The sequence below is a fragment of the Pinus tabuliformis genome, chromosome 7 (assembly GCF_031772625.1).
Source record: "Pinus tabuliformis cultivar Carrire ecotype Pingquan chromosome 7, CPIR1, whole genome shotgun sequence".
NCBI classification, from domain to species: domain Eukaryota; kingdom Viridiplantae; phylum Streptophyta; class Pinopsida; order Pinales; family Pinaceae; genus Pinus; species Pinus tabuliformis.
Window position 1 is genome coordinate 901,433,970 of NC_142293.1, and position 25,364 is coordinate 901,459,333.

The following is a 25,364-nucleotide window of genomic DNA, read 5'->3' on the forward strand; positions in this document are numbered from 1 at the left end:
CCTCCTCGATGACCTTCATTATACGCTTATTATGATTGGTTTCCTCGGTCACAGTGGTGATGGCAGAGTCTCGCTGTAGTGCCATTTGATCATTGTTAATCGACTGCTCACTAATCACCTAAAGGGTGCGGTGCTCACAGGCCCTCAGCTCCACAATCACTCCATCCTGCAAGAGGTGGAGTGCTTCACCAGGGAGCGCTACCAGATTCAACCCTACTCCCATGAGGGTGCTGAAAGTGGGCTTGACAGCTTCATTCTCCATGGTCATTTCTCCATCAGGCAGGACTATCGCATTGGAGGCCTTCGTGCGCAACATCTCAGTATCTTTTGAAGTGCCGATAGCAAGGCTGGTAGACACCGTGTCAGCCTGTGACGCACGGGTCTACAACTCTTGCAAACCTGTCTAGATAGCCCCAAACATTATTTTCTATTGCTTCTCAAGCTGTTGTAGGGCCTCCACGGTGACATCCCGCACTGTGTCATCGAAGTCATGCAAATCACCCTCCGTGAGGTTGATTAGGTCCAGTGATGTCTTAGTAGCCTTGGATTTCTTCTTCGACCCTCCTTTCTCTTGATCCCTTAGATGCTTGATGCAGGTGGGCGTCGCTTGTGGGCCCGTGACATGCTATTTTTTTTACTCATCTGTCTCTTCCTTTGTCTCGGGTGAAGGTGACCTCATGCCTTTGTCTGAGCCCCACTCAGTTCCCCCTGTTTGCTTCTTTGTCTACTAAGTGGCATTACGCTCTGCCTGGGCCTTGTCAGTGACCTCCTTCTTTCTCTTTTCAACCAACTGCATCATCTTTAGCTTGGCCTCCTCCTTTTTTCTTTGCACAATAGAATTTCTCCCTCCCACCTCCGAATCTGCTGTAGTGCGCCACTCTGTCGGCCATTGAACAAGTACTGCATCATCTGTTGCCAGGTAAGACAAGTCATACCATTTCTGTGTAGGGTCCTTCCGTGCCCTGATGGCCACATGGTGAAAACCTGCTTTGAACTCTGCGTAGCCCTGCAGGTTGGCAAACACCATAGGCGAAAACTGTGGTTTACGATTGATGGCCATGCAGATGTTCATCTCCATCAAGATACAAAAGATCTTGCTGTACTTGATTCGTTGTGCATCCTTGGTCACCCACAACGAAGCGTACTTTGCTACTTCTGGTAGGTCTAGCATGACCGAAGAGAATTGGTTGTCCTCTAGAAGCTCCCATGCTACCAGCACAATATACAACAAGAGCCACACATATTGGAACGTCTTTCTAAGCTCCTATGCTTCGCAGTAGTTCACAAGGAACTCACCACAGAGATAGTCTGCCCAATTTAACTAAACTCCTTCAACGCACTCGACTGCTAGTGCAACGACAGGCACCGGCACCTCATCGGTGTGATACTTCCTCATCACCTTCGCTACTAGAATCTGTGTAGCCACCTTTACAATAGGGTCATAGATGTTAGATATGGCATATCCACATCGCTTCTTTACCAACTTAAAATTCTCTTTCATGGCCTCCGTGAGGGCCTACTCACCACCTTTTTCGCCAAATATCATGGTTGGATTTTCTCTTGTGTAAGGCAATCACATGATCCTGTGGATCAACCTGTTAGTGATGGGTATTGGCTCCTCCAGCCACAGACACCCATCATGCACCAAGCATAGCAGTTGCTTGATGACCAATACTATAATTGGGGTGCGGCTGTAGTGCGGCACGCAAAGCAATTTGAGAAACCCTGCCTTGTCTACTCCTCTAAGCCACCTCTGTGGCTCCAATGCAGTCATTCCGGTGGTTGTATCAATAATTCGATGCATCAGCTACTCAGTCGCCAGGTGTGGGAACTTTTCATGGTCAACCAAGTCCCAGTATTTAAGTTTTAACAGAGGAACCCACCCTAAGCATGGTCCTTCAAAAACAATTTCATCCGGTAGTAGAGTGGTTTGCAAGGGGACCTTCCTCTCATCGATATATTTCAGTACCTTGGCCTTACCCTTACACAGAGGGACATACTCAGGCAACTGAGTGATAGGGTCAGCACCCCGGGCTTCAACTTCCTCAATGCCTACTCCCACATCCTCATCATCCATTAGGATGTCTTTGATTTCTTCCTCCTCCACCTCTAGATTGATGGATTTTCCCTTCTCCTGTGCAGTGGGCTTCGGTGGGTTTCTTCTTGGTGATGCGCATACTGCTATCATAGGCTACTTGCCCTTCTTATCCTTCGCGCTTTCCTTGGCTAGGGTGGGCTTTGGTCTAGGTGTCCTTGGTGATTTGGGGACTTCTACTAATACTTCAATAACCTCGGGAGTAGCTTCTTTGGCCTCCATATCAATTTCCTGCACCGACTCCTCTACTTCAGTATCTATAGCTTCAGTGGGTGCCGACATGATGTTCTACAAGAACTCTTGTGTCTCCTTTAGCAATGTCTCAAATACTGAACTGGCTATCAAAACTTCAAAGTGCTCGCGGTTCATGTGTGCCTGAGAACTCAAAAACTCAATTCTTGAAATTCCAAGTGTTTTTCATTGGAAAACCACCTATAATTTATAAGGCATTTTGAATTAAAATTCGATCATTCCCCCCAAATTTAATTCATTAATGCCAGACTGGCGGCAGATTTTCAAGGATCTAATCCATAAATTTTGTCTTAAATGTCGGTCGCCCACTCCAGCTGGCTGCATTTCTACTGTTAAATCATGAACAGTGACTTTAACGGTCACTTTCTGGCCGACCTGCGTTATTTCTCCCTGGGTAGCGCAGCTCCCTTTGCACTGTCGCGAACCCTGTGACACTTCCTTGCTTCGCACAATTCCCCAATCGTGCAGCTCCCAAACTCGGGTAGTGTAGTTTATAGTCCCACGCCTCCTTTCAGCTGCCTGGAGTGCTAAGAATGTGCTACCTTCATATAGTCACATGGTCGGACCACTGGTGTATGGCTTCAAGCGACTGCCATTCACCTTTCCTGTGATGGGATCTCCATTTAATTTGACCAGCTGTACCTCTCCTCCGTCGGTAATCTTCTTAATGAAATAGGGACCTAACCAGTAAATTCTAAATTTTCCTAGAAATTTATCAAACTTCTTGTCATATAAAAAAAATCAGGTCATTTACCTTAAAGGTGCGCAGCTAAATGTGTCGATCATGCCATGTTTTTTCGCGCTGCTTTTGGACCTGTTGGTGAAATCTAGCTAGAAATATTTCTTCTTCAAGCTCAGCCAGCTACACAAGCCTCTCTTCCAGGGCTCCGAGATCCGTCATACCCGTGAGTGCTACTATGCATAGACTAGGCACATGTATTCCATGGGCATCACTACTTCAACACCGTATACAAGCCTAAAGGGTGTTTGTCCAGTCAAATTCTTGCATGTCGTCTGATAGGCCCATAGTACTGCAGCTATGCATAGGTCCTAATTACTTCGTTGAGCATTGCAAACCTTGGTTAGTGAATTCTCCAGCACTTTATTGAATGCTTCCATCATCCTGTTAGCCTGCGGGTGATAAGGTGTGCTCTTCTGGTGATATACCAGAAATTCCTCCGTCAGCACGTTGATCATCTCGTTCAGAAATTGCATACTGCGATCACTCATTAAGATCTTTGGACAACCAAATTGCATCAGTACATACTAAAAGAGGAACTTTGTAGCACTCATGCCTATGCAATCCTTCATAGGTTGTGCCTCCGCCCATTGAGTCAAATACTCTGTCATGGTGATAATGTACCTCGCTCCTGTCTTCTTCCCTTGAGGCTGAATAGGTCCCACAAAATCTATCGCAAAGGGTTGTAACATCATCTGTGGATTTAGAGGAAGCTCATCCCTCTGCAATGGACTGTGAGTCCTTTGATATACATCACATGATTTGCAGTACTCTTTTGAATCTTGATGGAGGGTTGGTCACCACAACCCTGTGCATAGAATCTTCTGGGCAGTCGCTCTCCCTCCATAATGTCCTCCTGCGGGGCCCCCATGAGCGTCCATGAGGATACTGCTCCTTTCAAACTCCGGTACATATCGTAGCAATATCTCATCAGACCCCATTTTGTACAGATGCCCGAAAGTGACAAAAAAATTTATCTTGTGCACCACTAACTCTTTCTTTTGTTGGATGTTGTATCCTTCCGAGGTAGTTCCTGTCGTTAGGAAGTGTATGATATCTTCAAAATGACCATCCACGATGCGTACTGCAAATAGTTGTGCATCAGGCAATCCCTCCTCCAAATTAGTGGGCTCTTCCCCTGTTTCGATGCACGACAAATGGTCTGGTCCTACGTTCAGTCGTCCAGGCTTCACAATAACTTCAAAATCATACTCTTGGAACAATAACAACCACCTATAGATTCTCCCCCCAACACAGGCTTATTAACCAGGTATTTCAATGCGTAATGATCTGTATACATCTTAAAATGGCCACCCAGCAAGTAGTGTCTAAACTTCTAGAGCATGTATACCATGGCTAACCCTTCATGCTCAGTGGTGGAATAGTTCTTCTCCACCTTGGACAACCTTCTGCTTGCAAACGTTATAGGTGTTAGTGTTAATATCTGCATACTTCCATCAGGGATCAAAATTTTGTCTTTGCATTTTCATTTTAGGGTTCTCATACTGAATTTTTACATCATTTCACTAGGTCATGTCAAACTGATCCACTAATGGTTGTCTTCTCTTCTGAAAATCCAATTTCTCCCTCATAGAGTATACTTGTTGACCCTTCTTCAAGTTGTCTCCAGTCATGGTTTCATGGTCAATTTGCAATCATGCTTTCATTAGGTCATAGGGCATGTTTTCATTAGGGTTTTCATTAGGTCTTAGGGTTTCATTTCCAAGGTCAAGAGCATGATTTTAAAGTGTAAATAAAGGGCAGCAAGGGTATGAGGATGATAAATAAGTCAAGCATGATGGCTTGTAGGTCATAGTCACTATATCATTATCTTTTAACCTAATGTAATTTTCACCTCAAAAAACATGTTTCTGAGGTGAAAATAGAGTATTTTGAGTTTATTTGTATTTCTTATGTAATTTTAAGTCACTTTATGTAATAAATGATCCCAACTGCAACATATCACCTCTCCTTGTTGCAAGACAAAGAAACACTGCAAAAATTAGTTCAAGTTGAGCATTATCCACCTAAAAAGACAAAAAGAAGCAAAAGGAATTAAAACCAAAGTTTTGAAGAAGGACAAGAAACATTCGAAAGTGGGTTTTTCAAGTGAAAAATAAAAATCTAGTCCTAGTTAAGCTCTCACATTTCATTTTCAAGTTCATTATTCTCATTTGGCAAGCAAGGAGTCAAAAAGTGAGAAGAAAAGGAAATTTTGAGTGAGTTTTGGGTGAAGAAGAGTTGGCGATGCGCTTTTGGAGGGTGGCGCTATGCTTCTGGAGCAGTGGTGGAGTGGTGCTGCACATTGAGGCCTGACATTTCACGTTTGGGAAATTCCACAATGTAATTTTACACTGTGCTGCGCTTCTAGGGTGGCATTGCGCATCTGTGCACCAGCACTACGCATTGTGCAGGATGGCTAGAAAGGCATCAAAACTTCATACAAACCTCAAATTTTCCCTCTCTTACATGCATACAAGTAAGTGGTCCTCCATACTACATTGATTGGTTTGCAATTTAACTTCTAAGCTAAATTTTCCTATGGAAAGTGCCTAAACCCTAAAATTCTCCCTTTTTATGCCTAAAACCCTAAACCCTCATTGTTCCTCCTATCACCTATCACTACAACTCTAAACTCTTTCCCTATCCCTATTTCTCTATCCCCTTATCCCTTTATTCCTTATCCCTATTCCATATCATCCATATCCCTTTATCCCTCTTCCCAAAGGGCAATTTCTCAAACAAACCAAGCCCCCTCTCTCATTTATGATTCCTATTCCATCATTCATTTTCTAGCCCATAAGGTCATCTCCCATCCCCTTACTCCTAAAACACTTTCACTCATTCCCTTCATACAACCTCAAGCCTTGCAAACATGGACAGAGAGGATCGAGACTATGAGGAGGAGGAAAACACATGCAGTGACATCTCAGCAGATAGAGCTAGGCATCAAAGAAAACCTCACAAGGGAGGCAATATTATCAGAGAAGAGCCATAAAACCTTAGAGAATTGCAGGCCTCTTAGTTGGCTGTCACTTGTTTCAGATATCTTGGCTACTATGAGTTCTGTGAGTAGGTAGAGAGAGTTCAATATCACCCGAAGCTCACCAGACTTTTTGTAGCTCATCTTCAGGACAACAAGGTGACTCTTGCTGGGGTAACATTCACAGTCTCACCCTCCATCATTTCAGATGCAACCAGGATTCCGAATGTAGGGGAGAAGTGGTACAAGGCCCAGGACCTAGATGAACATTATTATGAGCCTTATATCAAACCCCGGTATAGAAATGAGGTGAAGAGACTTTTTCCTTTCAGATTTCTTGAAGACAAGTATGTCCCCATGATGAAAATCATCATGAAATATTTCACTTGTGAGGGCAGATTTTCTAGGCTGTACACCTATCACATTAGGCTCCTCATGCACTTTACCAGGGTGAGGATATTAAACCTCCCTTATTTCTTGTTCAGGAATATTGAGAAGATGGCTCATTTTGTGTAGAAGAATCCATACCCTCAGCAGATGAGTAGTCTCTATCATTACTCCCTGATCAAGATCATTGTGCTTCATCATCTCAGTCTCCTCAACATCTCTTGGGAGACATTTATTGCTCATGACATCTTCAGGGGTCCTCAAATTCCTCCACCAATGTCTCAAGAAGTAGGGGGACCTTCTAGCATTGCTCAGGTGAAAACAGATGAGGAGGCCCAAGAGATTAGAACTACTGAGGTGTCCAGGACCTTCATGACATATCAGAGGGGCATAAGGAGATTGTTTGCAGCCGATAGGCAAGTGTTTTCTCCACGGGATGTGGAAGGGACCTTGCCTTCTTCATCAACCCATAGGCAAATGCTAGCTCCACAGGATGTGGAAGGGGCTTTGCCTTCTTCATCAGCACAATAGGTACAGGTGCAATAGCTGCACAAAGGGAAGGAAAAGATGTTGGAGGAAAATTTTGATGATGAGGAGGAAAGATAATTTGACTTGACAGAGCATGATGAGCTGGAGCAATGTTATACTCATCATGGTGTAGAAATAATTGACTTAGAGGCTCAGGATGAAGAAACAATAAAAGACATCATCATACAAGAAAAGTAGGCTCAAGTACAAGCTCTGATGGGAAATTTGGAGAGAGCCAAGTATGTCATCACATATTTGGAACAAGAAAACAAGCAGTTTAGTGACAAACAAGTCCTCATGGAGCTGGAACTGCTCAAGGTAAAACGACAAAGTAGCAAAGAGGCACAGGTCACTTTGACTCCTATTATGAAGGAGATTGAATATGATAGAGAGACTTGGATTGAAAGAGTCAATTTGCACCTTGAGAATCTGTTGTAGAAGGCCAATAGAGACAATCATATGATCAGACACATGGCCTACCATTACAGGACCCGAAACAAGATTCGCAACATGAGGGTCAAAAAGATGAAATCTAGGCTAAGGTGGGCTCTTAAGGGAAAAAAGGAGGAGGATAGACTTAGGTTGCTTACTGAAGCTTCCTTGGCTCATCAGGACACTTGATGATGGTGCTTCTCACCAATTTTGGGCAATTTTGGAGGAATTTTTGTTATTTGTGAATTTTGAAATTTTACACATAGGAACACTAGCTAAATGCAGAGCGCCACCAGTGCTGCGGTTTCCTTAGGGGCACCCAATGAAGAAATGGATTGCATTTTTGGATTCAAAGTGATAATAACATTCACCCAAGATATTTTCAAAGTTTTTGGGGTAGAACGGGTCCACCAAAAAGTAAAAAAAACACCCTAAAAATGACCTTTCTGCCACTTTTTGGACACACAGAAGTAGTCTTGGGATAATCAAGTTTTTAGTGGTCAAATGAGCTTCAAATGCAGCGATTCTAGGTTCTTTGGAAAGTAGACTTGAATAACTTTCCAATGAGCTGTTATGAGCTCAATTTGGATGTCCGGAAGGTCTCCAAAAGGTGCCTGCAAGTGGTGTTGCGCATTGGGCCAATGGCACTGTGCGTAGGGCAGATTTTGCACAAGATGCCTATTTTTCCAGTTTTTTATTGTGTTCATGGATTTTATCTCATGGAGGATGATTTACCTTTGTAAATGATGACTTTTCATGTAACTAGGATAGATAAATAGTAATAGAGGATAAATTCATTGCTTTAGAAGTTAGTTTAAGCTCAAATGAATCAGTTTTTCACTTTTAGAGGCAAGTTGTTGAGATACCTATATTCATGTTTCTTGTTCAATGTTGGTTATATTAGCTCTTCATCTTAGGGATTCGACCCCTGAGGATGGGAGGAGGTTGAATTCATTTATATATCTTCTTGTTCTTTCTCATTGTAAAGGGTTGGACTTAGTTGGATGCTCAGACCTTGATTGTACACCATTTTGTAGCAATTTAGCAGGAGATTAATAAGAATTGAAACTATTTTTATGGGATCCATGTGGTATGGAGTTTTAGTACAGTTTCTTCTTTTGTGATCATATTTTAATGTATTTTATGTACTCCATTAATTATTTCATTGCTTCTAAGTGAATGCTTTCAAGTTGATAGGGAGAATTCATTACATCAGTTCTTTGCTTTGGGAAAACATTCACCATTTCATGTTTTTTGCAGTCTAGGAAGGATCCATGGTTTTCACATCCTCTTCTTAGCTTCTCACCAGTCTTAAACATCTCAACCCATTAAGCCCTAGAGTGCTAAAGCCTATGCCTAACTTGCCCCATTGAAAACCCTGCAATTCTGACCTAAATTCCCTCAACCTAAACTGTCTAGCTCCTCCTGATCTAGTAAAACCCCTTCAAAATCCAATCAAAGCTTCGTGATACTATACCTAGCCTAATATCCTTTACTTGATCCAGTCATCTTGGCTTAGATCCTTATGGAGAGAGCCCTCTCCTGGCCTAGTAGGGCTAGCTACTTGGTAAAGCGTGTTTTGTGGTTACCCTAGCATTGCCTTCCTTTAGCCTGAGGTTCAATCCAGGTGATAACATAGTGGCGACCATACTAGGGAATGAAAGACTAAGCACCCCAGTAGTATCTTTCATTTGAATTCTTAAGCTTATGGATGATGAGTTTTAGAATTTACTAGGTTGAATTGGAAAGTTGTAAAGCAATATATAAAACTTCGAAATTTGAGCACACTGGCTTTGAGAAAGTACACTAGAGCCAATCCAGATCCAAACCCTGACCCAGTAGTGGATAATCCCAATTTGATTTCAAGAAGACTCAAAAAACAAGAAAGTTCAGTTAGTCCCACACCTTCAATAAAAGTAGATTCCTGCCCTAATGAGTGGTTTTTTTTAGAGGACCTCCCATTTGATCTGTCGTTTGGCCTTTCCCTGTTTAGAATCAGGTCTAAAAGTGCACTTGATGATATAGTTCTAGATCTGGAGTTTATTGCAGATATCAAAGTCCAAAAGGAAAACCGGTCAATTGATGAGTATATTTTAAATTCCCCTCAATCATCCCTCACTACTGCGAAGATCCCTGAGCTTCCTGAACCGATGTCCACTACCTTTAGTTCATCATTATTCCCTTCAACCTCTGAATTTCATTCCCCACCTCCATTTATACCTTCACTTCCCTATCAACCTATCATTCCCCATCAATCACCTATTACTCCAAGAATCCACTTCAGATTTTGTCTGGGTATGAGAACATCAAAATAAATGTTGGCGAGAGTGTGCAAGGCTATTGTGTGAGGTTTAATGCAGTATACAATGCTATTCCTGCCAACATTAAACCACCTGAGGGATTGGCTTTGCTCAAATTTGCAGACAGTTTCGATGCTGATATGGCAGATCAGTTGCGGGAATGAGATCCTACCACACTAGAAGACATGCAAAAGAATGCAGTGAGTGTAGAAGCAAACTTGCTGGCCAAAAGGGCAAGAATGAGATCTGAGAAAAGAGTGACCATAAAAGAAGAAGCATCTACTTCAGATGTAAAGATGGATACATTGATTCGAACAATGGAAATGATGGTTGACCAGTTAACCATCACAGATAGAACTGAACCACCAATCTGGAATCCAAATTTTAGAGGACAGCAGCAGCCCCAATTCCAAATCAAGCAGAGAGAACAGAAGGCACCAGAGCAACCAATGCAACAACAACAGATCAGAACTCCCTTACAACAGAATTATGTTCAGAGAATTGAAGAAGAAGATGACGAAGATCCGGTAATTGAAACAAATCACTTTTTCACTGCTGATGGTATGCCTATATTTCTTACCGAATAGCAAGAATATGCAGAAGTTCTAGACATTCAAAGGGATGAAGATTATATCTTAGAAAATGATGTGTTTTTGGAGGCTAAATCTGATGATTATCAGCATGGTTATATGAATGCTTTAACTGCACAATAGAGGCAGTATTCTTTGAGGAGCAGAGATGTATCGATCAATCCCATTCAAAAAAGAAAGGATGTGCAATCCAAGAATGATTCCTCAAACACTCAGAAGAAAGGGAAAGAGCTTGCTGATTCGAATCCCAGCAAGGTACCATCAATAAGTATCACTGCAAATGAGAAGAACAATCAGCAAAAAGATAATGCAGCAAAAGAGCAAGCAGATAAGAAGGACATTGGTGTCAAAGAGGTAGAAAATTTTTCATTCTTTAATTTAGAAAGTGATATTGCTAAATTAAAAGTGTCCATTCCTTTGACTGAGCTTGTTAAGAATAGAAATTATAAACATCATGTATCTAGAATATTGCAAATAGATCCTTTGTCAGACATGGTGAATGTCGAGGATGATCATCCTGAACTCATTTTTGGTCCAGCCATAGAAGGTCAGCCTGAAGATAGTGAAGTCCCTCCCTTTTATCTGAGTCTTAGACTACATGAGTATATTCTCCATAATGCTATGTTAGATTCTGGAGCTTCCCACAATTTGATGCCTAAAGCCATTATGGAAAAGTTGGGCCTGGATATCACCTGGAAATACCATGATTTGTACTCCTTTGACTCTGGTAGAGGTTGTTGCATTGGTCTCATCAAAGATTTAGTGGTTTCTTTAGATCAAATCCCAACCAAAAATGTCTTGATGGATGTGGTAGTTGTTGATATACCTCCTCAATTTGGTATGCTCTTATCTAGATCGTGGGGTGCTAAACTGAAAGGCACTTTACAACTTGACTTCTCTTATGCTACCATCCCTATTTTCGGTCAATCGAGGAAGTTGTACCGGGAAAAGAAAATGATGTATATGATCACTAATAAAGAGAAGCCTGTGAATCATCCGATAAATGTTGTACATACTGATTTAGAGTCCTTTTTTTTGTACTCTAATAGTGGATTGAATGATGTAGATATTCAGCTTGTAGAAGTAGATGATGTACCAAAAATTCCAAGAATTTTAGAGCAGTTCTTAATCAAGAAAGATAAAAAAATAGCAGTTTCTTCTAAGCAACCTACACAGCAAAAAAAGGTCAGTGAAGAATAGAAAAATGAGGTAATCAGCAAAGGTAATGTTGAGAAAGAAACAGAATTTCAACATCTAGAAGATGAAGCCGACCTTTGGAGCATGGACTTTGATGTCATTGTGGGTAAGGACGGTGCTGGTATTGGAATTTGGATTCGAAGCCCTACTTTTTAGCCTGCTAAAGTCCCAATTAATGTTAGAGTATGTTCCTACAAGTTAGCTTTTGATTGCTCTAATAATGAAGTGGAGTATGAGGCTTTGATTACATGCCTTAAAATTTTGAAGAAGCTTGATGCGAAAAGGATTTCTATGTATGGTGATTCAGAGCTAGTGATTAAACAAGTAAAGGGAGAATATCAAGCAAAGCATCCGTGGATGAGAGCCTATAGAAATGTAGTTTTGGATATTTTGAGGATGTTTCTAGAGTATACCTTGACAATAGTACCCCAGACTCAAAACATCATTGCAGAGTCACTCGCCACTGCGGCTAGCAATTTGAAGATTCCAATGAATTCTAGTAACAAATTTGAAATTCATGTCAAACATAGGCCTATCGTTCCTGATAATTTGAGGTATCGACAAGTGTTTTGGGATGATAATGGAATTAATGCCTTTTTGAAAAATGAAAGAAAGTTTAAGAATGCTTCCATTGATGATGTTTGTGATTCCAATGAACAAGAGATTGAGGTAAATCAGATGGAGGTTTTACAACTGAAGGATAATATTATTCCTAGAGGCATCATACCTTTAGAGGAGCTTTTTTATCAGGATGATGTGGCAAGAAAACTGAGCTTGGTTCCTATGAACAAAGGAGTTGAAGATATAAATCTTGGAATAGCTGACAAGCCCATGCTTGTAAAGTTATCAAAAGCATTGTCTCCTGAAGTAAAGGCTAAGTATGTTAGATTACTTTCTGAATTTTCTGATGTTTTTGCATGGGATTATTCAGATTTGAAGGTGTATGACAAGGATATCATTTAGCATACTATTCCTATCAAGCCAGATCAAAAACCTTTTAGACAGAAGTTGAGAAGAATCAATCCAAAGCTACTGCCATCCATCAAGAAAGAGGTAAATAGATTGTTTAAAGTTGGCATCATTGTTCCAATTAGATTTTCTAATTGGATTTCAAATTTGGTCCCAGTACGAAAGAAGACCGAAGAAATAAGTTTGTGAATAGATTTCTAGAACCTCAACAAGGTGTCCTTAAAGGATAATTACCCTCTTCCTAAGATGGACCATATTCTGCAAAGAGTAGTTGGAGCATCACGGATGTCACTACTTGATGGTTACTCAGGCTATAATTAGATCTTGGTGCATGAAAAAGACCAAGGCAAAACAGCCTTCATAACACCTTGGGGAACTTTTTAGTATGCCAAAATTCCATTTGGATTGAAGAATGTCGGAGCCACTTTTCAATGGGCAATGGACATAGCTTTTGCTAATGAGAAGGATGTTTTCTTGGTAGTTTATTAAGATGATTTGACGGTATTTTTAGGTTCTAATGATGAACATTTGCACCACTTAAGGATTGTCTTTCAGAAATGTAGAAAATTCGGGATTTCCCTAAACCCGAAAAAAAAGTCTTTTTGCCATGGACGAGGGTAAGCTTCTTGGTCATATAATTTCTAAAGATGGTATTCACATTGATCCTTCAAGGGTGGAGGCAATCCATCATATAGACTTTCCACGCAACAAAAAGGAGATTCAGGCTTTCAATGGTAAGATGAATTTCTTACGTAGATTTATACCAAATTTGGCTAAACATTTACGTGAAATAACTAATATGTTGAAAAAGGATAGCACTGTGAAATGGACCGAGGATGCCATGAAGTCATTCAACTTGGTAAAGTTTGCTTTAACCACAGCCCCAGTCTTGATTAGTCCTGATTATACTCATGATTTTATTATATTTTCATTTGCCTCCAAACATACCATGGTTGTGGTGTTGAGGCAAAAGAGGGATCAAGTGGAGCAACCTATTGCTTTCTTCAGTATGACTATTCGAGATGCTGCCTTGTGGTACAATATCATTGAAAAACAAGTGTTGGCTCTTATAAAAGCATTGAAGGATTTCAGAGTATACATTCTACATTCACATACTATAGCATATGTTCCTAATGCAGCAGTCAAGGATGTTATCATGCAAATTGATCTGAAGGGAAGAAGAGGTAAGCAGATAGCAACAATGTTGGAGTATGATCTTGAGATTAAACCTACCAAACTGATCAAAGGAAAAGGCTTGGAAAAACTGATGGGTGAATCAAATCTACATGCTCTAGACATAAATCTTATTGCAGCAATGTCAGAGGAGAAAGATGGTGGCTCACTCATTCAAGTACCAGAAATGTTTCTCAAATCACTTTGTTATTCTGATATAGTTTATGTTCTTCAGCATCTTTTGCCACCTCCTGGAATGTCGAGAAGTAAAGGTAGATCACTAAAACTAAATTCTGCAAAATTTTGCATTTTAAATAGTGCTTTCTATTGGAAAGATCCGGGAGGAGTTCTACTTAATTGTTTGGTTGAAGATGAAGCTCAACAAGTAATGAATGATTTTCATAGAGATGATTGTGGCAGGTCATTTGTTTTGGAAAACAACAACTAACAAAGTGTTAAGAACAAGATATTATTGGCCGACTTCGTTTTCACATCTATATAAGACAATTATGGGCTACCATGATTGCCAAGTTTTTCAAGGAAAAAGGAAGTTGCTTCCTCTTCCTTTGAAGCCAATTGAAGTAAATGCACCTTTCCAGTAGTGGGGACTTGATTTCATAGGGGAAATCCATCCCACATCATTAGAACAACACAGATGGATTTTGACAGCTACTAATTACTACGCCAAGTGGATTGAGGCCATTCCGACAAGGCAAGCCATGAACACGATAATCATCTAATTTTTAGCATCTAATATCTTGTCTTGTTTTGGTTGCCCTCACAATATTGTAACAGAGAATGCAGCAGAATTTAAGTCCAAGAAGATGGTCGAGTTTTGCAACAAGTACAATATTACATTGGGTCATTCCACGGCATACTACCCATAGGGCAATGGGCTAGCTGAGTCATCAAATAAGTCCTTGGTGAACATTATCAAGAAAATTTTGGAGGCAAACAAGAAGAATTGGCATCGAAATCTTGTTAATGCCTTGTGGGCCGACAAAGTGAGCAGCAAGAAATCAATAGGTATGTCACCTTTTGAGTTGGTTTATGGTATTGATACAGTATTTGCTACATCACTTGCAGTCCCAGTCATGAGATTGTTACAGGAAGCTGGCAACGGATGATATTCAACGCAGAATTAATCAAATGGTTCACCTTCAGCAAACAAGGGAAGAGGTTTCCTAGAGAACTTTTCGGTTGCATAAATAAAATTTATGACCACAAAACCAAAGCAGAAAAGTTTCAGCTAGAAGATGTAGTGCCGCGGCGGGATGCACGAAATGAGGAAAAGGGAAAGCATGGTAAGTTTGAAAATTTATGGAAAGGGTCTTATAAAATATCAGCTTATCGGGGACATAATGCATTTTTGTTGAAGGGAATGGATGGTTAGGAATGTTTAGGAGGGACAGTGAATGGTAGGCTCTTGAAGCACTACTACTTTTGAGGTTGTTCCCTAAAGTTACTTCACCTTCATTGTATATACTAGTTTAATTTTCCTTGCAAAATTTCAAGTACACTGTCATCTGAGCTTGGAGCCCAAAGTGAAGGCTATAAAGTTTGAATGATTAGTGTCAAGTTTGGTTGATTTAGTTTATAGTCAAGTTTAGAGTCAGTTTGGTTGTGAGTCAGTTTTCAGTTTGAATTGAGTCATTTTTCATTTCTTTGGTTTGACCGTATTGCCCAATGGATGAGGCACTTGGTCTACGGTGTTCTTGACACCTCCAAGGAGCTTCCATCCCCAATAAGGCCAATGCTAGTGTTAGTATCTGCATACTTCCATCACAGATCAAAATTTTCTCTTTGCATTTTCATTGTAGGGGTCCCATACTGAATTTTTACATCATTTCATTAGGTCATGTCAAACTGATCCACTGATGGTTGTCTTCTGTTTTGAAAATCCAATTTCTCCCTCATAGAGTATACTTGTTGACCCTTCTTCAGGCTATCTTCAGTCATGGTTTCATGGTCAATTTGCAAGCATGCTTTCATTAGGTCATAGGGCATGTTTTCATTAGGGTTTTTAGTAGGTCTTAGGGTTTCATTTCCAAGGTCAAGAGCATGATTTTAAAGTTTAAATAAAGGGTAGCAAGGGTATGAGGATGATCAATAATTCAAACATGATGGCTTGTAGGTCACAGTCACTATATCATTATCTCTTAACCTAATGTAATTTTCACCTCAAAAAACATGTTTTTGAGGTGAAAATAGAGTATTTTGAGTTTATTTGTATTTCTTATGTAATTTTAAGTCACTTTATGTAATAAATGATCCCAGATTCACTAGAGAATCTCTTCTTTTTGCAAGACAAAGAAACATTGCAAAAATTAGTTCAAGTTGAGCATTATCTACCTGAAAAGACACAAAGAAGAAAAAGGCATTAAAAACAGAGTTTTGAAGAAGGACAAGAAACATTAGAAAGTGTGTTTTTCAAGTGAAAAAACAGAATCTAGTCCTATTTAAGCTCTCAAATTTCATTTTCAAGTTCATTATTCTCATTTGGCAAGAAAGGAGTCAAAAAGTGAGAAGAAGAGGAAAGCTTGAGTGAGTTTTGGGTGAAGAAGATTTGGCGTTGTGCTTCTGGAGTAGTGGTGGAGTGGTGTTGTGTATAGGTAGACTGGTGTTGTGCATTTCAGATAGGTAGAGTGGCGTTGCACATTGAGAACTTGGCACTGTGCGTTGAGGCTCGGCACTACGCGTCTAGGAAATTCCATAGTGTAATTTTACACTGTGTTGTGCTTCTAGGGTAGCATTGCGCATCTATGCACCAGCATTGTGCGTTGTGAAGGAGGGCTAGAAAGGCCTCAAAACTTCATACAAACCTCAAATTTTCCCTCTCTTACCTGCATACAAGTAAGTGGTCCTCCATACTATGTTGATTGGTTTGCAATTTAACTTCTAAGCTAAATTTTCCTATGGCAAGTGCCTAAACCCTAAAATTCTCCATTTCTATGCCTAAAACCCTAAAACCTCATTGTTCCTCCTATCACCTATCACTACAACTCTAAACTCTTTACCTATCCCCTTATCCCTTTATCCTTTATCCCTATTCCATATCATCCCTATCCCTTTATCCCTCTTCCAAGAGGGAAATTTCTTAAACAAACCAAGCCCTCTCTCTCATTTTATGATTCCTACTCGCTCATTCATTTTCTAGCCCATAAGGTAATCTCCCATTCCCTCACTCCTAAAACACTTTCACTCATTCCCTTCATACAAATTGAAGCCTTGCAAACATGGACAGAGAGGACTGAGACTATGAGGAGGAGGAAAACACAGGAAGTGACACCTCAGCAGATAGAGTTAGGCATTAGAGAAAACCTCACAAGGGAGGTAGGATTATCAGAGAAGTGCCATCAAACCTTAGCTAATGGCAAGCCTCTCAATTGGCTGTCACTTGTTTCAAATATCTTGGCTGCTATGAGTTCTGTGAGCAGGTAGAGAGAGTTAAATATCACCTGGAGCTCACCAGAATTTTTGTAAATCATCTTCAGGAAAACAAGGTGACTCTTGCTGGGGTAACATTCACAGTCTCACCCTCCATCACTTCAAATGCAACCAGGATTCTGAATGTAGGGGAGAAGTGGTACAAGGCCTAGGACCTGGATGGACATTATTATGAGCCTTATATCAAACCCTGGTACAGAAATGAGGTGAAGAGACTTTCATTTCAGATTTCTTGAAGACAAGTATGTCCCCATGATGAAAATCATCATGAAGTATTTCACTTGTGAGGGCAATTTTCCAGGCTGTACACCTATCACATCAAGCTCCTCATGCATTTTACCAGGGTGAGGATGTTAAACCTCCCTTATTTCTTGCTCAGGAATATTGAGAAGATGGCTCATTTTGTGTAGAAGAAGCCATACCATCAACAGATGAGCAGTCTCTAGAAGTTACTCCCTAATCAAGATCATTACTCTTCATCATCTCAGTCTCCTCAACATCCCTTGGGATACATTTATTGTTCATGACATCTTCAAGGGTCCTCAAATTCCTCCACCAGTGTCTCAAGAAGCAGGGGGACCTTCTAGAATTGCTTAGGTGAAAACAGATGAGGAGGCCTAAGATATTAGAACTACTAAGGTGTCCAGGACCTTCATGACATATCAGAGGGGCACAAGGAGATTGTTTGCAACTGATATGCAAGTATTTGCTCCACGGGATGTGGAAGGGACCTTGCCTTCTTCATCAACCCATAGGCAAATGCTAGCTCCACAGGATGTGGAAGGGGCTTTGCCTTCTTCATCAGCACAATATGTACAGGTGCAGCAATTGCAAAAAGGGAAGGAAAAGATGCCGGAGGAGCGTTTTGATGATGAGGAGGAAAGATACATTGACTTGACAGATCATGATGAGCTGGAGCAGTGTTATACTCATCATGGCGTAGAAATAATTGACTTAGAAGCTCAGGATGAAGACACAATAAAGGACATCATCATACAAGAAAAGGAGGCTCAAGTACAAGCTCTGATGGACAATTTGGAGAGAGCCAATTATGTTATGACATATTTGGAACAAGAAAACAAGCAGTTGAGTGACAGACAAGTCCTCATGGAGATGGAGCTGCTCAAGGTAAAATGACAAGGTGGCAAAAGGCATAGGTCACTTTGACTCCTATTGATAAGGAGATTGAAGATGATAGAGAGACTTGGCTTGAAAGAGTCAATTTGCACCTTGAGAAGCTATTGCAAAAGGCCAATAGAGACAATCAGATGATCAGACACATAGCCTACCATTACAGGACCAGAAACAAGATTTGCAACATGAGGGTCAAAAAGATGAAAGCTAGGCTAAGGCAGGCTCTTAAGGGAAAAAAGGAGGAGGATAGGCTTAGGTTGCTTACTGAAGCTTCCTTGGCTCATCAGGACACTTGATGATGGTGCTTCTCACCAATTTTGGGAAAGTTTGGAGGAATTTTTGTCATTTGTGAATTTTGAAATTTTACACAACGGAAAACTACCTAAACGCATAGCACCACCGGCATTGTGCTTTTCCTAGGGCACCCAATGGAGAAATGGTTTTCACTTTTGGATTCAGAGTGATGAGGGCATGCGCCCTGGAGATTTTCAAAGTTTTTGGGGCAGAACTGGTCCACCAAAAGGTCAAAAAACACCCTAAAAATGACCTTTCTGCCACTTTTTGGACACACAGAAGCAGTCTTGGGATAATCAAGTTTTTAATGGTCAAATGAGCTTCAAATGTAGAAATTATAGACATTTTCGAAAGTAGACTTGAAGATATTTCCAATGAGCTATCATGAGTGATATTTGGATGTCAGGAAGGCCTCAAAAAGGCACCTGAAAGTGGTGCTACGTGTTGGGCCAGTGGCACTGCGCGTTAGGCAAACTTTGCACAAGATGCCTATTTTTCTAGTTTTTTACTATATTCATGGATTTTATCTCATGGAGGGTTTGTAAATGATGACTTGGCATGTAAATATGATAGATAAATAGTAATAGAGGGTAGATTCATTGCTTTAGAAGTCAGCTTGAGCTCAAATGAATCAGTTTTTCACTTTTAGAGGCAAGTTATTGAGATGCCTATATTCCTGTTTCTTGTTCAGTGTTGGTTAGATTAGATCTTCATCTTAGGGATTCAACCCCTGAGGATGGGAGGAGGTTGAATTCATGTCTATATCCTCTTCTTCTTTCTCATTGTAAAGGGTTGGACTCTGCTAGATGCTCAAACCTTGATTGTACACCATTTTCTAGCAGTTTAGCAGGAGATTAATAGGAATTGCGACTATTTTTATGGGATCCATGTGGTATGGAGTTTTAGTACAGTTTATTATTTTGTGATCATATTTTAATTTGTTTTATGTACTCTGTTAATTATTTCATTGCTTCTAAGTGAATGCTTTCAAGTTGATAGGCATAATTCATTACATCAATGCTCTCGTTTAGGAAAACATTCACCATTTCATGTTTTTTGTAGTCTAGGAATGATCCATGGTTTTCACATGCTCTTATTAGCTTCTCACCAATCTTAAAAATCTCACCCCATAAATCACTAGAGTGCTAAAGCCTATGCCTACCTTGCCCCATTGAACACCCTGCAATTCTTACCTAAATTCCCTTAACCTAAACTGTCCAACTCCTCCTGATCCAGCAAAACCCCTTAAAAATCCAATCAAAACTTCATGCTACTATACCTAGGCTAATATCCTTTACCTGATCCAGTCATCTTGGTTGAGATCCTTAGTGAGAGAGCCCTCTCCTGGCCTAGTGGGGCTATCTACTTAGCTAAGTGTGGTTTGTGGTTACCCTAACATTGCCTTCCTTCAGCCTAAGGTTCAATCCAGGTGATAACAATAGGATGGTCTAAGTCTCCTCCACTAGCCTATGTTAGTACTGCTCCCAACACTATACATATGCATCAACATGTACATGAAACTCCTTCTTCCAATCCGAGAAGACTAGAATCGGCGTGGTGACCATATTTTCTTTCAATACATCCAAGCTATTCTTATAGTCCTCGTTCCAGCAGAATGTGACATCCTTTTTCAACAACTTTTCCATAGGCGTGGTGATCTAAGCAGAGCCTTTGATAAACTTTCTGTAATATCTTGTATTTCCTAGGGTATTGCGCAGCTGTTTCACACTCCTCGATGCTTCTAAGTTAAGTATCACCACGATCTTCGTGGGATCTACCATTAGTCCCTATCTACAAACCACATGACCCGGTAGGGTCCCAAAAGGAACACAAAATAGACACTTCTTCAGATTGAGCGCGATCTGGTATCTTCGACAGGAATCTAGCATCAATCTGAAGCTTGCTACATGGTGTTTCACCAGCCCAAACATAGTCTACTCATCAAAGTATACTTCCAAGAACTTGTGAATAAATTCCTTGAATGTCGCAACGACTACACACGAGAAAATCATAGGTGCATTCTTCAATCCAAAAGGCATTACAATGTACTAAAAACACCCCCACTCAGTCACGAAGGTTGTCTTGATCCTATCCTCCGGTTCGATTTTGATCTGATGGTACCGAGAGAACCCATTAGTGAAGGAATAAGCTTCTTGGCCACCTACATTGTCCAACACTTCATCAGTGAACGGAGTCAGGAAAGGATCATGTACACAAGTGTCATTCAACTTCCTGATATCTATGCATATCCTTATTTCATCCTTCTTCTTTTTCTCCTATACCACCAATGGGATTTCCCAATCAGATTCTTCCACGGGCTCAATGATGCCTGCTGTGAGCATCTTGTCTAGCTCTAAGAGGGCCTTCTCCTTATACTTCATATTGAGACGGTAAGGTTTTTTCTTAACCAGCTTCGTGTCAGGTTTCAACGTGATCTTCATAACACCTAGGTCCCCAATTACCACTTTTAGATCCATAAACTTGGTAGGGAACAAATCCTGGTATTCACGGAGAAATTCAGCGAACTTATCCACTGTCACGTCATCCCAGTAGTCTCCAATCTTCACGAATTTGGGCTCTACCTCCATACCAATATTTAATTGTTTCATTTTCAGTGGTGTAGTTATATCAAGATTCTCAATTTGTAGTCCTTCAACCTCGCAATAACCTTTTGTTTCAGGGATGTTAACTTTTCACAGATCCTCATATTCTTCTTCAGTAGTTACGTTATAGCATTCCATCTCGTGACTCCGATGAGTAGTCCACTCGAGTTGAATAAGGTCCAAGGGATCCAATAATATCCTAAAGATTACTGCTTTTACTTCTTGTAGTGCCTCATCAATACAGTCAAACCCGTCTTCAAGGATGAATGTCATTATGAATCTCTTGAGTAGAATATCCCATTCACCTATACCATGGAGAAGCTTCGTTTCTAAGTTCCAGTTAATCAGGATGACATCTAGAGTGTGACAAAACAAGTGCACCCATTTAGGTTGGGGCCTCTCTCCATAATCCTGAGCCCATTTGGCCAAGTGCACGCGCGGGTCATCCTACCCATCATACTTGTCTATCATTCATACCTTTGATTCCCAAAGAGTGTTCTCATCATCCTCCTACATTTGTGCAATCATCAAAGCTACCCTTGTGCGTACCCCACCACCTTGCAGGAGCAGCACGTAGTGCCCAGTCCAAAGCCTGGAAACACTACTTTTCTGGTACCTCCCTCTCAAATGCATCCAAAAATATATCTACATCATTCAAGCCTTCATAAGTGGGCAGATTTCTTACCTCTGATGACACACAACGTAGCGACTGGATCACCATGTTATAGCTTAGCGTGGTTACTTCATGTAACCGATTCTGCCAGCACTCTAATTCTTCATCAGAGTCCAAGGTGTAGGAACTCTCGCAATCCCATGTAATTTGTCCATCCACTGTTGGATTCACCCAATTTTAGTCTTGCGCTGTTATCTTATAGATACAGTCTAGATCTTCATCACTCTCATAATCGCAGACTGGTTCAGTATAGCATGATCCTTCAACAGGATCTAGGGGTACTATTACGTGGAGTGATTTCTTCTCAAATATCATCTTACACTTCTTTAGGTTGATTACCCCGTTCATAGTAGTAGCCCAATCAATGCCAAGGAGCGCAAGATAGAGGTTGCTATCATCCAAAATTTATATTACTTCAAAGTCAGCCAGTACTTATGCCCTCAATATCTATAGTCACCCCTTGCAGCCACCCCATGGGGATGATCTTTTGCTAATTTTCCATCCTTAACTGAATCGGAGACCACTGCAGTGCGGGTCTTCCCATCTATTCCCAAGTCTACTTTGGTAGGACGTTCACATCTAACCCCAGGTCAAAAATAACCTAATACATCTCATACTCTCCTCTCTGCGTGGTCAGCCTCATCTCTCGTCAGGTCCTTGTTTTATGCTTACCAATATTTCGTACCATGCGTGATTCACCTAGAATGTTTCCGGTGCATCTATTTATAAGATCCTGTAATCCCTTCATAGCATTGTTGTCGCACAACAACTTCATGCAGGTTTCTAGGAAGGTTGGAAGCATATAAGGGTCCATTTCTTGATCCATCTTATCCTTGATCCCTGAGGTGGAGGCCTCAGCGAAGCTCTTCTTTGCTTCCATGAACGTTTCACATGCGCACTCCAAATCGAATTCAACCTCCTTCGCTGGAGCTTTACGAACCCATGCGTTGTCTTCAGGTTATTTCCCCTTATCATCCCCTGTTGCAATTCCACTTCGGAGTACTATATTCACATTCAGATCCTCTTCACGAGGCTCAGACCTCATCATCTGTAGGTTCTGAGTCAGCTGAGGTGGTAGCCCCCTTTGTCATGTATCCTTGCTATCGGCATAGGAAATTCTTATGTATCATGATCAAACAGAGTGCAATATTTTCATGACAGACATGTTGGGTTAGTGCAATCGCGGGCATAGTATCTTGTTCCTCTACAATTGTAGCAGATCAGTTGTCCCCGACCTCTGCCAGTTCCTCCTCCGCCTCGGTCTCATCTATGCCCCTAAAATCCTATTCGCGTCATCCCTACACTTTGGTCATGGGGCCACGTCTCTGCCTGAACCCTATAGGCAGGTGTCCTATCCATCATCAATTCATAGCTTCTACAGTTGTGCTCATCATGCCCTACCGACCTACAGAAGTTGCAGAACAACTGTTGTGGTGTTTTTACAAACTTCTGCAACAAATGATAGTTACTCGTCGCATGTTTTCCTGCTACCTGACATATAGTGCACCACAATGCAGGCCTCGCACTCGATCCTGTTTGAGTTTCCAACATCAAAAGCATCATTCCTCCTCCTGCAATATAGTTCGCAAAGACCATGCAATGGTATTTGTCATGCCCTTGACCTTTGCATTTCAGGCACCATACCTCTTTGTGCACTTCCAGTTGAGTTGTCCTGTCCTACTTCAAGCTTTGCATTTTAATGAAAAGATTTTGCAACTACGTACGGATCTATTGAACCCCCAGATTCAGGTCCTGCATTGGTATTTCATGCAGTCTCATTGCAATCTCCAAGGCCTCTGCCTAAGTCATTATCTTTTGTTGTGACAACACAACCCTTAGGTGTGGCAGGAGCGAAGCCACAAACCATTCGTGTTGTTTTCCATCTATTAAGTTCATATTAGCTTCGTGGATTTTACACTTCAATGTATAATCTAATTCCCAACGTGTCTAGCCTAGTTTCATTGCGATTTCCTTGAACCCCACAATCGACTATGCCTCAGATTTAGGCATACTTAATTCTTTATTCAGCACAATCTAGATGTCTGCCACTCCAGTGTTTGGGTTATCACTAGAGTACTTGATGTACCAGGTTAGTGCGCGATCCTACAGAGCACTAACCAGGGTCACCTTATTCATGTTATCATTTGTAACACCCTGAGCTTCCCATACAACTTTCACGATGAACCAGAACTGGTCTGGGTCCTCATTTCGCAAGCCTTTAAACAAAGGCAGCTTCACTGAATTTGCCATGCTGAACTACGGTGGAGGTGGTACGAGTGAAGTCACAGGTGATGGTGGTGAAGTTGGAGGTGGTGTGAGTGGAGGTGGCAGTCATGAGAATCCTTATCTTATTAGTTGAATAGCACTTTGTGGAGAAGCCTAAGCTACTCTATCTTCGTCACCCAATGGAGGTGAAATCAATGGACTATATTCGGGACCCTTTCTTCCTTCGTTCCTGTAAGTTTTTCCACTTCACGTAGCTCCAAACATCAAGATAGCTACATAACCCTTTTTTCACACAATAACATCTTAATCCAGGTATTCAAAGACTTCAAGTACTTACCTCACAGTCCTTTGAAAAAGCGTCACTCCACCTCGCTATAGTTGACTTAGTTATCAACCCCGAATTCAGTCACAAATCCTCGTATGACGCGATCGAGCCAATGATCGACAGCACAGGTGATCTTATCCTCAAAGGCTTCTAGTCTCTTTACTAACTTTGGGGTCCAAACAATAGGGCCATCAAGTCTCTACCTTCCTTGGCTATCTTCTAGCTTCATGATCCACTCGTATACCTCAACCAGAAAGGAACAAAAAAATATCTCGTGGATATCTATATATAGGTACCTGTCCAGCCACTTTTCCTTTGTTAGTCGCGGATTTCTGTTCTCCTGTGCCACAAATTCATGGATCTTCCTACCCAACCAATCTCTGATCTCTTTCTTAGTTGGATTCCAGTGATACGGCATCACACATCTCTTATGGAGATTCTGGTCCCAGCAGTGAAACCATTTGTTAGCTTGGTGGGGCCTAACCCAAGTTCAGTGTTAGTTAGCCAAACAAATCCCTACACTACTGGCCCTTTCGGCATCAAACCACAGAGCACGAGCCAAAGTCTCACCCAAAGTAGTATGGGGGGGATGCTGGAACCAAGTTTCTGCAACCTGAGATGGTTGTGATGTTGGTTTATTCCTTCTATTCCTGCTTTCGTGTAGGTCACTTAAGTTCTAGAGCTTTGTCAAGCTAGCCCTTTATTCCACCCTTTAGTACCTCTGCAAAGGGGTACAATTGACCTTCACGCAGCCCTAACCTGCGGTTCAAGTACTTTCGCATTGTTAGGGTAGCATGCTATGCAGATTCCCAAACTAGCTTAAGTGTCTTACTTATCTTATTAAACACACGGTTAGCGTCACATAAATAGATATCCTTACTTGCGTTCAATTATCCAACATAATTACATACATTCATGTATCATATCAGCTTTATAAATGAAATTCATACACAATATGACAAGATGCATTAACAGGAACAAAGACACAGAATTTGTAAAATTCTTCTCTTTATTGAT